Below are 12,009 nucleotides of genomic sequence, written 5' to 3'. Positions count from 1 at the left end.
AGTGGGTTTTTCAGGAAAAGGAATAAATAAACTAACAGGAATTAAAAAAAAAAAAAAAAAAAAGAACGGGGGAAATAAAGAAGAGAGAAAACCCACCAACCCTGGTGTGTTCCCATAATAAAGGGTCTAAAAATGCCCCACTCATTGATGCAAAATTACAGTTATTGTTTATCCTCCTTCTACTTCACACAGCTTTATACAATACACACCACGAAAAATACAAGCAAACAACCGACACATTAGTTAAGAGACCTTCCATTTTACTTTGGCGGTTCACGATAATGGAATTTAATTGTGGAAAAAGCTGAATAATTTTAGCTGAATGTCATTTGGTTCATTCAAACTGGGAATCAGGGACATTTTTAACAAAGGTTTTCAAACTTCTTTTGAAATCAGGAAGCTGCTGTGCACAGATAAGGGGAGAGGTTTGAGGATTCTCTATCAGAAATTTCAAGGTTTTTTCCATCTGCTTTTTCACATTAACTGGTAATTATCCAGAAAGGCACATAATAGTGCAGAAATGACAGAAGCTGACAAAGGTTTTCCTAAGATATGTAAATTGTCAGTGATAGGCAAGGTGCAACAGAAAGGCTTTCTACAGCACAATTATTTATGCCAGTTTCATTTGCTTTTAGGTAGCACTGATGGTTCTACCCCACCGCCGCCTTTATCACAGGCACTGCACATTCCCTCACCACCAGCACACAGGGAAGGTGGCAAAAACTGAGCTTGGAGCTTGGTGGTCTCTTCCAATACCTCGATTTTTTTATTAAATACAGGCACAAGGGGTTGTGTGTGGAGATATTTCTGAGTTGGTTATAACTTTCCCCTTCATTTCTCATACTGCAGAAATAAATAAAAAATGTGATCCTTCCCACATGGTGATGGTCTCAGAGCCCACCTTCCTCACAGCAGCAATTTGAGGGAGGAGGTGTTAGAAGGGACACTCAGCTTTTGTCTCTGAGGTTCATTAGCCCTCTCTGCTAATTGCCTAATTCCAGCAAACAGATGAATCCCTTAGAGCTGCTCAGATCAAACCCCTTCCTCCAGCTCTCTGCTCAGGGCTGCTCTTGATGGGGTTGGAAAGGTGGGTGGTGTGACAACCACTCCATTTGCCTTTAAAAATTCATTCTGGGAATGTAGAATCATGGAATAGTTTGAGCTGGAAGGGACCTTTTGAAGGTCATCCCGTCCAAACCCCCCCCCCCACAATGAGCAGGGAAGGCTGGATTTGGGCACTCTTGGGTTATAATCCTCAAGGGAGGAAAGATCCCCTCTCCCTAAATTATCCACTCAGTCTCAGGAATTATTACTCATGGCATTACAAACATGCCATCCCCTCGACCTGTCCCAGCAGGTCACCAGGCTGGGCTCCAGGTCTTGAGCAGGGTTTTACATGGATGTTTTAAGTCTCTGCTGCACAGGCAGAAGGATTGGGTTTTGATAACTATCCCTTTGCCAAAGGAGAATTTGAGCTGGGCTTCTGAGTCCATATGGGAACTTAAATCTTATTTAAGTGAAGAGTAAGGGGCTGTGCATAGAAAAAATTCCTGCCTGACCTCCCTCTCATTCAGCTCATACCAGAATTACAGGTTTGAATTAATCTTTCTTGGTATAGGACTTCCCATATAACTTTATGTGTAACAAGAGGTTATAGGAACTTTAGTGGATGGAAGGACTTCACCTGCTGTAGTGGCACCAGAGGTGTTATGGTGGGATAACACCCATCAGCACCTAAGTGATCTTAAAGTACCCTGATGGGAGGAGTTTCCATGTGTTTGTGGGGGTGGAATTAATTTCCTTTATGGTAATATTCCCTGAAGTTAATGGGTGCTGAGAGAAAGGAAGCAAGATGCAACACAACAGATTTGTATTTTAAAACCCCACCAAGATTGCATTTGAAAGTCAATGGGCTTTATTATTAACTCTAAGGACCTTCTCTCCTATCTAGTGCTTTGTTTTCCCAAATCGGGGAGGTCAAACTTGTGTGAAAGGCTTTGGGAGGGATGGAGGGGAAGGATTTCACCCACCAGAGCCATTGGGCTGAGGCATGCCTGTCCCTGCAGGAACTGGCCTGGGGTTACTTGTTTTCCTTATTTAATACGATTTTTCTAAAGACAGATTTTCTTCCAGGGGCTTTTATGCCATAAAGATTCAACAAAAACTTCCAAGAGCCTCTTTGGTCAGTGCTGAACACCACCAGGATGTGTTGGCTCTGGGGGTTTGGATGAAACATCCCAGCAGCTGATTTTTGGGGGCTGCAGCCCCAAAATAGCTCATGTGCTCATGTCCCCTTTTGTCCCCATTCCTGCTAATTCCCAGAAGTCCTTCCTTTCCCTGTGCAGCCCCTGGCAGTGCTGGAGGAGCAGAACCAGCAGCTCCAGCTGCTGTCACTAGGCTCTAGCTCCACTGAATGCTGTGAAAGCCAAAACAAGGCATCAAACATGCCTGGGTTTAAGCAGAAGTCAATAAATTATTAATTGCAAGAGGAAACCCCAGCTCATGCTCAGGGGAGACCCCAGGACAAGATGAGGTGGTGAACTAGATCCCAAGCCCAGCTGGAAATGGATTTTGGGAATATGCAGGTGAATTAAATGAGGTGTGTGGGCCAGCAGCATCCTGCTGATATTCACACAGAGCATTTAGGATATCAAAAAAATTGCCTGAGTGATAATTACATCCTTAAACTTTCTGGATTTCCTTTGGTTTTACTTTTTTCAAGGTTGTTTGTTTGTTAGGTTGGTTGGTTGTATTTTTTTGTTTTTTTTTAATAAAGTTTAAATTAGATTAAAACCCACCAGGCCTGTGAAAATGGTCCCGGGTGGTTTGTGCACAGCAGAGCTGAGGACTTTGGAATTGTCATGCACAGACATCAGGTGAGAGCTGGCAAAAGCACTTTGAAAAGGCAGAAAGGCACTTAAGGACAGAAACCCTGAGGATGCTCAATAAACAATCACAGGAACAGTGCCGTGAATGTGACTTTGCCATTGTTACACATTTCTGCTCCTGTTTGTAATGACATTTTGGCCACTGTCTAAATACAGAGAAATGGCCTGAAAGCATCATCTGGATTATCTGATGTTAGTTTGAGCTTTTGGGGTTTTTTTCTTCAGCCTCCTGGTAGACTTTGAAAGACGAAAATGAAAAAAAAAAAAAAATTAAACATATTTCAGAGTAATTGAACTGTGTTCACATTAACTTACACTAAAACTATTTTTAATTAAATTAACTTCCCCTGTTTGTAGCTGGAAGGTACTTGTGTGAGATAAAAACCCCATTCTAATAACGCTGAGACTCACCAGCACTTAATTGGCATGACAACTCAAGGCAGAGGGAGCAGGAAGGTGAGCAGGGAGGTGGGTCTGTGCTGCCAGGTGGGATTTTGGGAAGGGATGCTCAGCCCCCATCCCAGAGCCCACCCAGAGCCGCGAGGAACGCCGGGAGGGGAAATCACGCCTAGGATTTGACACAGTTTGTGGCAAAAGCAATTATAATTAACATTATATTAAATATTAAGTCAAGATCATAAAATGTTGATTGGTACTGATTAGCTGCATAATCCATAATTAGAAATCACTGCACCCTTCAGCAGGTACTGTAGTGCCTTGCCTGTGATTTCACTGCTAAATTAAGCGGGAGTGATTCAGCTTTTGCCCTGAGTTTTACTCCTGCATTTCATTTAGGGCAGAAGCACTTTCAGTTAAAGAAAGGCACAGGATCTGTTTCCACTCAGATTGCTCCCAAATTCCCTGTCCTAAGGGCAATCTCCCCACTCCTTCCATGCCTATGGAGAAGTGACAGCCAAATTGCCCCTGACCATTCTCAGCTCTGCTTTGGTTGTGCCTAAAAGATGTAGGGAGAAGCTTTGGAACTGCCTGGAGAAGTGCTCGAGTCCCTGGAGGGGTTCAAAATCTGTGTGGATGTGGCTTTTGGGGATGTGGGGTAGTGGTGGCCTTGGCAGTGCTGGGGGATGGTTGTTCACAATGGTCTTAGAGGGTTTTCCCAACCTAAATGATTCCATGACTGTATGGAATTCTGTACTCTCTGAAAATTCCTTGTGTATTTCCTCACCCCAAAACAGCCCCTGCAGAAGGTGGAGCTGAGGCTGTGCCCTCCTGGCTCAAGCCAAGATGAAGCAGCATTAGGCAGCTCCAAGATAATGATTTATTTTTGGTTCAGACTCGGAATACACCTCAGGACACCTGCAAGGAGGGAGCAAAAGGAGATTCTTTACTCTGGTTTGACTTTAGAAAACCAAACCCATCTGTGCCTCACTTGTTAATGGGGTGGAAACAGGGACCTTTCAGAGATGTTGGTGGCTCTGGGCAGAGAAGCTGCTGCAAGAGGGTGAATTATTCAGGGTGTTATCAAGGCTTGCTGCAGCAGCCCTGCTTTCCCCTAATTTTATGGGTCCATTTATGCTGGATATCCATTTGTAATGGATTATGTCATCGTCACACACTGGGAAACACTCAAGTTTTGTTAAAGTAAAGAACAAAGTCCCCTAAACCATGAGGTTTTATGTCTTTGCTGCTAATTTCAGTCACTGCTTTGGCTGGAGACCCAGCTGTGATTTTCCACAGTAGAGCTGGATAAAAATAATAAAATCTGGTGGATAAAATCCCCAAACCCGTGGCAGCCTGGCTGCTCCTACTGGAGCTCCAGCAGCCTCCTTGCAGCCAAGCTGGTCCAGAGGGACCCTCAGAGTCTGCGCTGGGCACACGCTGGCAAACCCAGGGCAACAGAGAGAGAAAACACATTGTCACAATTTCCTCTTTTCCAAAGGCACTTTGGAGTCCTGGGGAAGAAATCTTTTCATTCCTTCTGCTGTTATCTTTGGCTCTGATTAGCAGTGCCTGGGAGTGGAGCTGAGGTTCTGGGCAGAGCCCAGTGCTCTCGATCAATTAAATCAATGCTGCCGGGACACTCCGGTGATTTTCCCTTACCAAGGGTTGGGCCTGAAAGGAGGAATCACAGGGAATGTGGTGCTGGGCAGGTGGGGAAAAGCAGGAAGGCTGGGCTGAAATCCCTGTTTTCCTATGCTGCATATCATGGAATTCAACCCTTCATCCTAAGGAGGTATTTGTCCCACTACAAAGAATCCAAACCCCAATCACATTCTTGCAACAACCTGAAAACACCAGCAAGCACCAAAATGCTCCCAAACCTGGTGTGTGCTTTGCTGAACTATTGAGAATGTAGGGGCTGCCTCTGAGTGAACAGCTAAATAAATAAATTCAAAAATTTAAGAAGATTCCCATGTCATGACTCTCAAAACCAAGATATTTCCACTCTTTGGCATTTTCATTTGACAAAAAAATAATGTAAAAAAATAAAAGCAGAATGTGCTCTCTCCTGGGCAGGAGCACAGGAGGTTCTGGGCACAGGATGCTGCATTCCCAGTATAAAACTGGATTTGCATCTCCTGCCTGGGATGTACAGCAAATCCCTCCATCCAGCACACAGCCTTTTGGCTTCTGGAATACTAAAAATGTCTCTTTTTTTGCCTGCAGAACCAATGCATTAACTCCGAGAAGGGGCAGCAGAAGGAAAGCCTGGAACTGCTGCTCGCCCTGGAGCTGGAACATCCTTTGAGCAGCAGCAAAGCAAGAGAAAGCAAAAAGAAAAAACCCTCTAAGATGGCTGAAAAGAGAAGGTCTCTGCAGTCCCTCCTTAAACAGTGAAGATATTTTCATTTAAAAATATCTATTTAAAGACAGGTTTAATCTCAAAATGGCATTTTCCACTTTAAAAAAAATTACATGCACACAAAAAAAACCCCCACCTTCAAAATTGTCTTGAGTGATTTCTCCTTCAATTTTTTTTTTCCCAATTAAATTAATTTAAACAGAGTGAAAAATGTTTTATGCCCTAAGAGCCTGAAACCTCTGGTGTCAGCTGAAATGGGCACTTGTGCTCTCAGCTTCAGCCCTCGCTGCAGGCACCTCTGCTTTGAAGCCTTTGAAGTGTTTGTGGCACAGGAAGAGTCTCTCCTCAGAGAACACCAGTTATTTTACAGATATTTAATGTGTGAAGTGTGTGTGCCTGTGTTTGGGTTCGGATAAAGGGGGTTTCACAAGGCAGGTGGGGAAACAGGGATGGGATCTTGACTTGCAGAGAGAAATTGAAGGGAAAACCACCTCGAGAACATCTCTAAGATGCTTCCAGCCTTCATCAGCACCATCCTGAAGATGAAGTTATCTGACCTACAGAGGGACCAAAATATATATATTTTTTTAGTGCCTTTAGAATTCATTCACTCTCCCAGGATTCCCTTTAGAGGAAATAATGCCACCAAAAAAACCAGGAGCGAGGGGCTGAGGACGCCCATCCCCACAGGGCAGCTGGTACAACCCTCCAAGTGTATTTTGGGGTTGTGATGCAAAATTGACTTGCAATAAATTTGATTAATGGCTGGATTTTGGAGCTAATTATTCAACTCATGTAATGACCTTGCTTGTGATTTGGGAGGCAAAACCTCTGCCTGCATTTCGGGGGGCTGATGCAAAATCTCCACCTCCACACCCAGCAGGACTAATTTTGAGACTGATTTGTTTAAATTGTTACATTTCCCTTCTTTTCAGGGGGGCAGGGATGCCCAAAAGTTGATGCCTCTGTTTTCAGAACAAGCCACATTTGTTCTCCATGCACTGCAATTATTCCAGCTTGTAACGAATGAGGTTTAATTAATATTAAAATCTTAAATCAGCAAGTTCAGCCAATGTTATTTGAGCACTGATGGTTTGCTGAACATCTTCTCCCATGGACTGGTATTTAAATAGAAGAAAATACCAAAAAAAATTCTTACATCTGAAATGGAAAAACAATTATGTTCTGTGACCTTGCAGAGTTATTTTTGAAGACATGTAATATATTTTTGCAGAGTCCCTGCTCTAGGAGAGGCTCTTTCTTCTCAGTGTTTGTTGCTTCTCTTAATGTAAAAGCAAGGAAATATTGGGTAATGGATAGGGGAAATAAATAGATAAAGAATATAGCATAAACCTATGCATAATATAGCATTTTTAATTTTTCCAGCTTTTCTGGAGCTGTCCTTGACTCCATCAAAGCCAGATGAGACTTTTTCCTTCTTTGAGATCTTGAAGTTTATAAAGCTTCCATCTACTTTTCTGTAACCAAATGCTCAGTAACTGCTGGACTATTTTTTCATTTGGGATTTTTTTTAACAGTAGTCTCACTCTTTAACCCACTGATTCATTTGGGTTGAGCCAAGGGTTCATCTGATCCACCTGGAAATATCAAGTTCCAGGAGATAAAAGCATCACCTGCCCTCCTGACAATTTTCAAACTAAATGCAGCACGGAATCTTGGCTATATCTCAAAAATAGGTGATTTTTATTTTTTTTTTTAATTTAAAGAGGAGGAGAGAATACTTGTGGGGGGAAAAAAAAGGAAAAAAAAAAAAAAGAAAAAAAAAAAGGAGAGAAAAAGAGAAGATCAGTGAATGTCCAGCATTGATTTAGAAAGAGGCTCTGCCAAGCAGGGGTAAAGGAGCCTTTACCAATCCATTCCATTTATGGTTATTAGTATTGATATTGTATTTCTTTTGACTCCCAAAAGAAAAAGTGGGGAATGAATTAGGAAAAAAAAAATACTTTTCTGTAAATAATTTTTTTCCAATTCAGATGTTTTTAGGAAACGAGATGGGAGAAAAAAGTCTGCTTCTCAAATGTCAAGGACTTGAAAGACTAAAAATACAGCACCGGAATAAATAAATTAACCCAGAAGACAGGACTGATGCTCTGCAGGCATCAGGGATTAAATAAATTCACTAAATTCAAAGTGGTACTGCAGATAAGAGCTCTTTGTGCTGCAGCATGTACAGCTTATTGATTCTGGGATTGAGGTGCTGTGCACCCTTGTAAAGGGGACTCTGCCTGATACAGTTTAATCCTGCTGTAATGCAGAGCCCCGTGCTCCTGGCGTGGAGCCTGCTCCCCTCTCCCCATTTATTTTAATTTGCTTTGTGCCTTCATTTGCTGCACCACATCTGTGCCCTCTCCCCCCAGCCTTTCCCCAGCACTGTCTGAGGGACAAGGGGCACTTCAGGGGGTGATGAGCCAGCAGGATGGGGGCTGCTGCAGGAAAGGGGCCGCGGGCATCTTCCACAGGGATGGAATGCCCAGCACTTCCCTTTGGGGAAAAGGGATCACCAGCAATGCCTGGATCATTCAGGGACCTTAGGGGAGCAGCTCCAGTGGGCATCCTGGTTCTGCACACTCATGTTTAGTTGCAGGAGCCACCAAGGAATAGGTCTGATCAAGGTCAAAACCTTGACCTGGACAGATAAGATGAATTTTTCTGGACAAAAAAAAAAAAAAAAAAAAAAAAAGAAGAAGAAGTTTTACACGTTTGTAATAAATCCCAGAGGGGCTGTTCCACACCCAGCCAGAATGAAGGTGGGCAAGTTCCAGTTTACCTGTTTTCCACAGAAGAGGGTGTTTTCACCCCCTGGTCAGACACTGAACTATTAAAATCACATTAATACAGAAGGATTTTAATTCTTCTTTTGGAATCTGTCCTGGGGCTCAGCTCAGGTTTCCTCCACAGGCTGATCTGAAGGGCCAGCAGAGCTCTTCAAACACAGAACTTCATTGTTTCCCAAGAAAGAGAGAAACCTCCAGGCTTTTTCCTCTGGAGGTGTGAGGAAGCAGCTGGGCAGGGCAGTGATGCTCTCAGGGTGTGCTGATCCCCTGGGCCATCTCTCCTTGGCTGAGGTGGACCCAAGCACCTTCCCAGCCCTGGGACATCCTCGGGTGTTGGCTCTCAGAATCACTGCAGAAAGAGCTGATCTGGCCAAGGGGAAAAACTTCTATTATTAATCGTTACCTCTTAGGTAGGAGGGACGAGCTCAGACAAGAGGTCCATGGCATGAAAGGAGTTGCTACAGGGATTTTTGGGTAACCTCCCCAAATTCCTGTATCTCCCTCAGGTCTGGCAAATCTCCCAATATCTTTCACTAAAATCAAGCTCTTCATCTCAAGACACCTCTCCTACGTAAGGCTGCCTCCTGAGCACGATCCACAGGGCCTGTGTTTCAACACCCAGGATTCATTAATATTTCCTGCAGAGTGCTCAGTAAGTAGCAAATAAAGCAGGAAGTGTCCCAGATGTTGGAAAGAAAAAATGGAATTATTCATTGCTTACTAACATCAAATGCTAATGTGAGAAAAGCATCCTTGAAGAAATCCTTGACTAAAATTCATCAGAGTGATGTGAAATCACTGTTTTAATTATGCATTTTGAATGTATTTATTAGTCCCGGTTCTGATCTGACTTACAGATGTTTAGCAGTGATAAGGGTCTGCTGCAGCCTTTGGAATTACTCATGATTTATAATGACAAAACTTGGATCAGAATTAGGTCCTTGTCACTACTCTGTAATATCCTTTCATCAAACTTCACATTCAACAGATGAAAGCGACCGTGGTTTCTGCAATTTCCAGCTCTACCACTGAGCCCATGAGTTCCTTGTTTTTGAAATTTCTCCTACAGAAATGATGACTCTCACAGCAAATTTTTGTCTGCTTGAGTTATACGTGCCACAAGAAACTTGAGAGCAAAGGAATTGGGCTCTTTAATCCACCAAAATGATGTGTTTGGCCCTGTGCTGGCAATAAACATGGAATTTAATGAAGGAGTTAATTGCTTTAATTATGCAACCCTACAATCTCATTATTTCTTATTGTTGGGACTATTAGATAGATATCTAATATTGAGAGATTTTCCAAACTTGTAGGAAATCCAGGGATCTGATGAGGTTACCCAAAAACTCAATACCAGACAATTGGATGTGCTCAATACCAGATATTTAAGATAAAACACCCTCTGTTCAAGAAGGATTCAAAGCCATGTGATTTCTTTCCAAAGAATGATGGAATTTTAAACTATTGCTTGTTCTAGAGCTGATCCAGAAAGAGCAAGTCTCCAGGGATGCTTTACTCCCTAAGGCATGAATGCATGATTAAGCTAAATGTATTCCATAAATGCCTTGATGACATTAAACTAAATTTTTTAAAGAACAGATGGAGAAAGTTAATAAATATTTCATTCTATAATATAAAACTCACTTCTATATTCACAACTTCAGGGATCCTCAGCTTCACAGATATCAATAAGTCTGATGGATTTCTTGCTGCATTCTCATTCTTCTGCCCTGGTGTCTCTTATGGGATCATCATTTCTTCATGCTTGGATTGTTTTATGGGATCAGTGAAAGGCAAGTGACTGTAAATCTTGACCTCTTCTGCTCCTGGATTATATACTTTTATTCTTTGTGACCATAAGTGTTCATCTCCACATTGAATAGATAATTAAATGATAAAAAATATTCAAAGGGAATTTATAGTGAGAAATTATCCCTTGAAGAACTGATGGGGAACAGGCATAACCCAAGGAAAATCAGGGGGAAAAAACCCACAGTTTAGAACGGCCAAATAAAACACTAAAACATCTGTGTATTTGGGAATGTCATGAAACATCCACTCACTGGGAAAACCCATGATTTTTACCTGCACATCCCAATCCTATTCAAACAAAAGTTTTATTAAGGGAAAACAGTGTGGATATTGCTTAAGAACTGTAGCCCAAGCCTGCTATTCATATGAAAGAACTAATCTTTACATGGGGGAATTACAATTTCTCACTCTGTGTATGCCATGAATCTTGTAAAAGAATAATTAGAACTTGCTCCGAAAGGAAAGAAACGCCAGACTTGAATAATATTGTAGGAAGAGCATTAACAAACATTTTTACACTGCCAACAATCTTCAGCGCTTCCTAGCAGAGATTTACATTCCATTATTAATTAACTGCACTGAGTCAATAGTGTGACATAAAGCTTGGGAGATGTGAGTTGAGCACAAACTCTGACATCCACGAGAACGGCGCGTTTTGAGAAGTTTGATTTAAAATTTATGCAAATGAGCTCAGCAAGCGAGGACCCAACAAACTACTTCAAAGCATCACACTCCAGCCCGAAAAACACATGACAAGATCAAATCTTTGTCATTTCTCAAGTGTCTTTACAAATCTCTGCATATTCAGGACAAATTATTTCACCCCCAGATAGTTTGGTGGAGACTCAGGAGGTGATTGCTCTTTGTAGGGTGGAGAATTAGGAGGTGATTGCTTTTCTTAGGGTCACTGACACACAAGCCAGCCACCTGAGTGACTACAAGAATTTAAATGTATTTAAGTGCTATATAATTTGTCTTTTTGAATCTGACTCTTGTGAGGTGTCTATAGAATACAAGGACCCAGCTGAGCTGCCCGAAAGGGCAACCAAAACAAAGCCAAAAAGTAGGCCAATGCTATTGTCCCCACTCCAGCTCCTACCATCATTCAGGTTTTGCATTGAGAAACTTCCCCAGACTGTATGCAGGGAAAATGTTCAATTAGAAGAATGATCAAAAATTATTCAAAACTAATTTATAATGAATTTATAGTGAAGAGCTGATGGGGCACAGGCACAACCCAAGGTGATATGACAATATCATGCTCTTGTCCCCCTCCTTTCCCTCAACTGGGATCACCTTTGAGGTTTTGGGTTGGGAATCCCCACAAAACTACATTCAGGGAAAATATTAAATGCAGAGTAAAGCACTGCTGTAAAGAAATACTAATTAATTCATGTTATGTTTCAAGCCACAGAAATTAGTTTATTCCCTTATTGAAAGTTAGGTTAGGACCAGGTACATTTGCATCTTCAGAATCAGGGCTTTTAAGGAAGGAAAAGTTTCTCATGTTTCCCGACATCCCATTAAAATAGTTGTCCTTTGATGTCAATTAGAGCCAGCTAAGAAAAAAAAATCATCCTTAATTGCTTTTTAGAATGAGACATTATTGCTTGCACCGTTGCAGCCAGATTCGATTTCCTTTTACAAGAAACCAGGATGCTGGGAATGCTGTAAAACTCCAGCTCTGCTGAATATGGATGTGGAGCTCTGCTGACAGAGTGCTGCTTTCCCTTGGGCTGCTGAGAAAACTGGT

This window comes from Cinclus cinclus, chromosome 15 (assembly GCF_963662255.1).
Source record: "Cinclus cinclus chromosome 15, bCinCin1.1, whole genome shotgun sequence".
Classification (NCBI taxonomy): domain Eukaryota; kingdom Metazoa; phylum Chordata; class Aves; order Passeriformes; family Cinclidae; genus Cinclus; species Cinclus cinclus.
Note: the sequence above shows the minus strand (reverse complement) of the source record.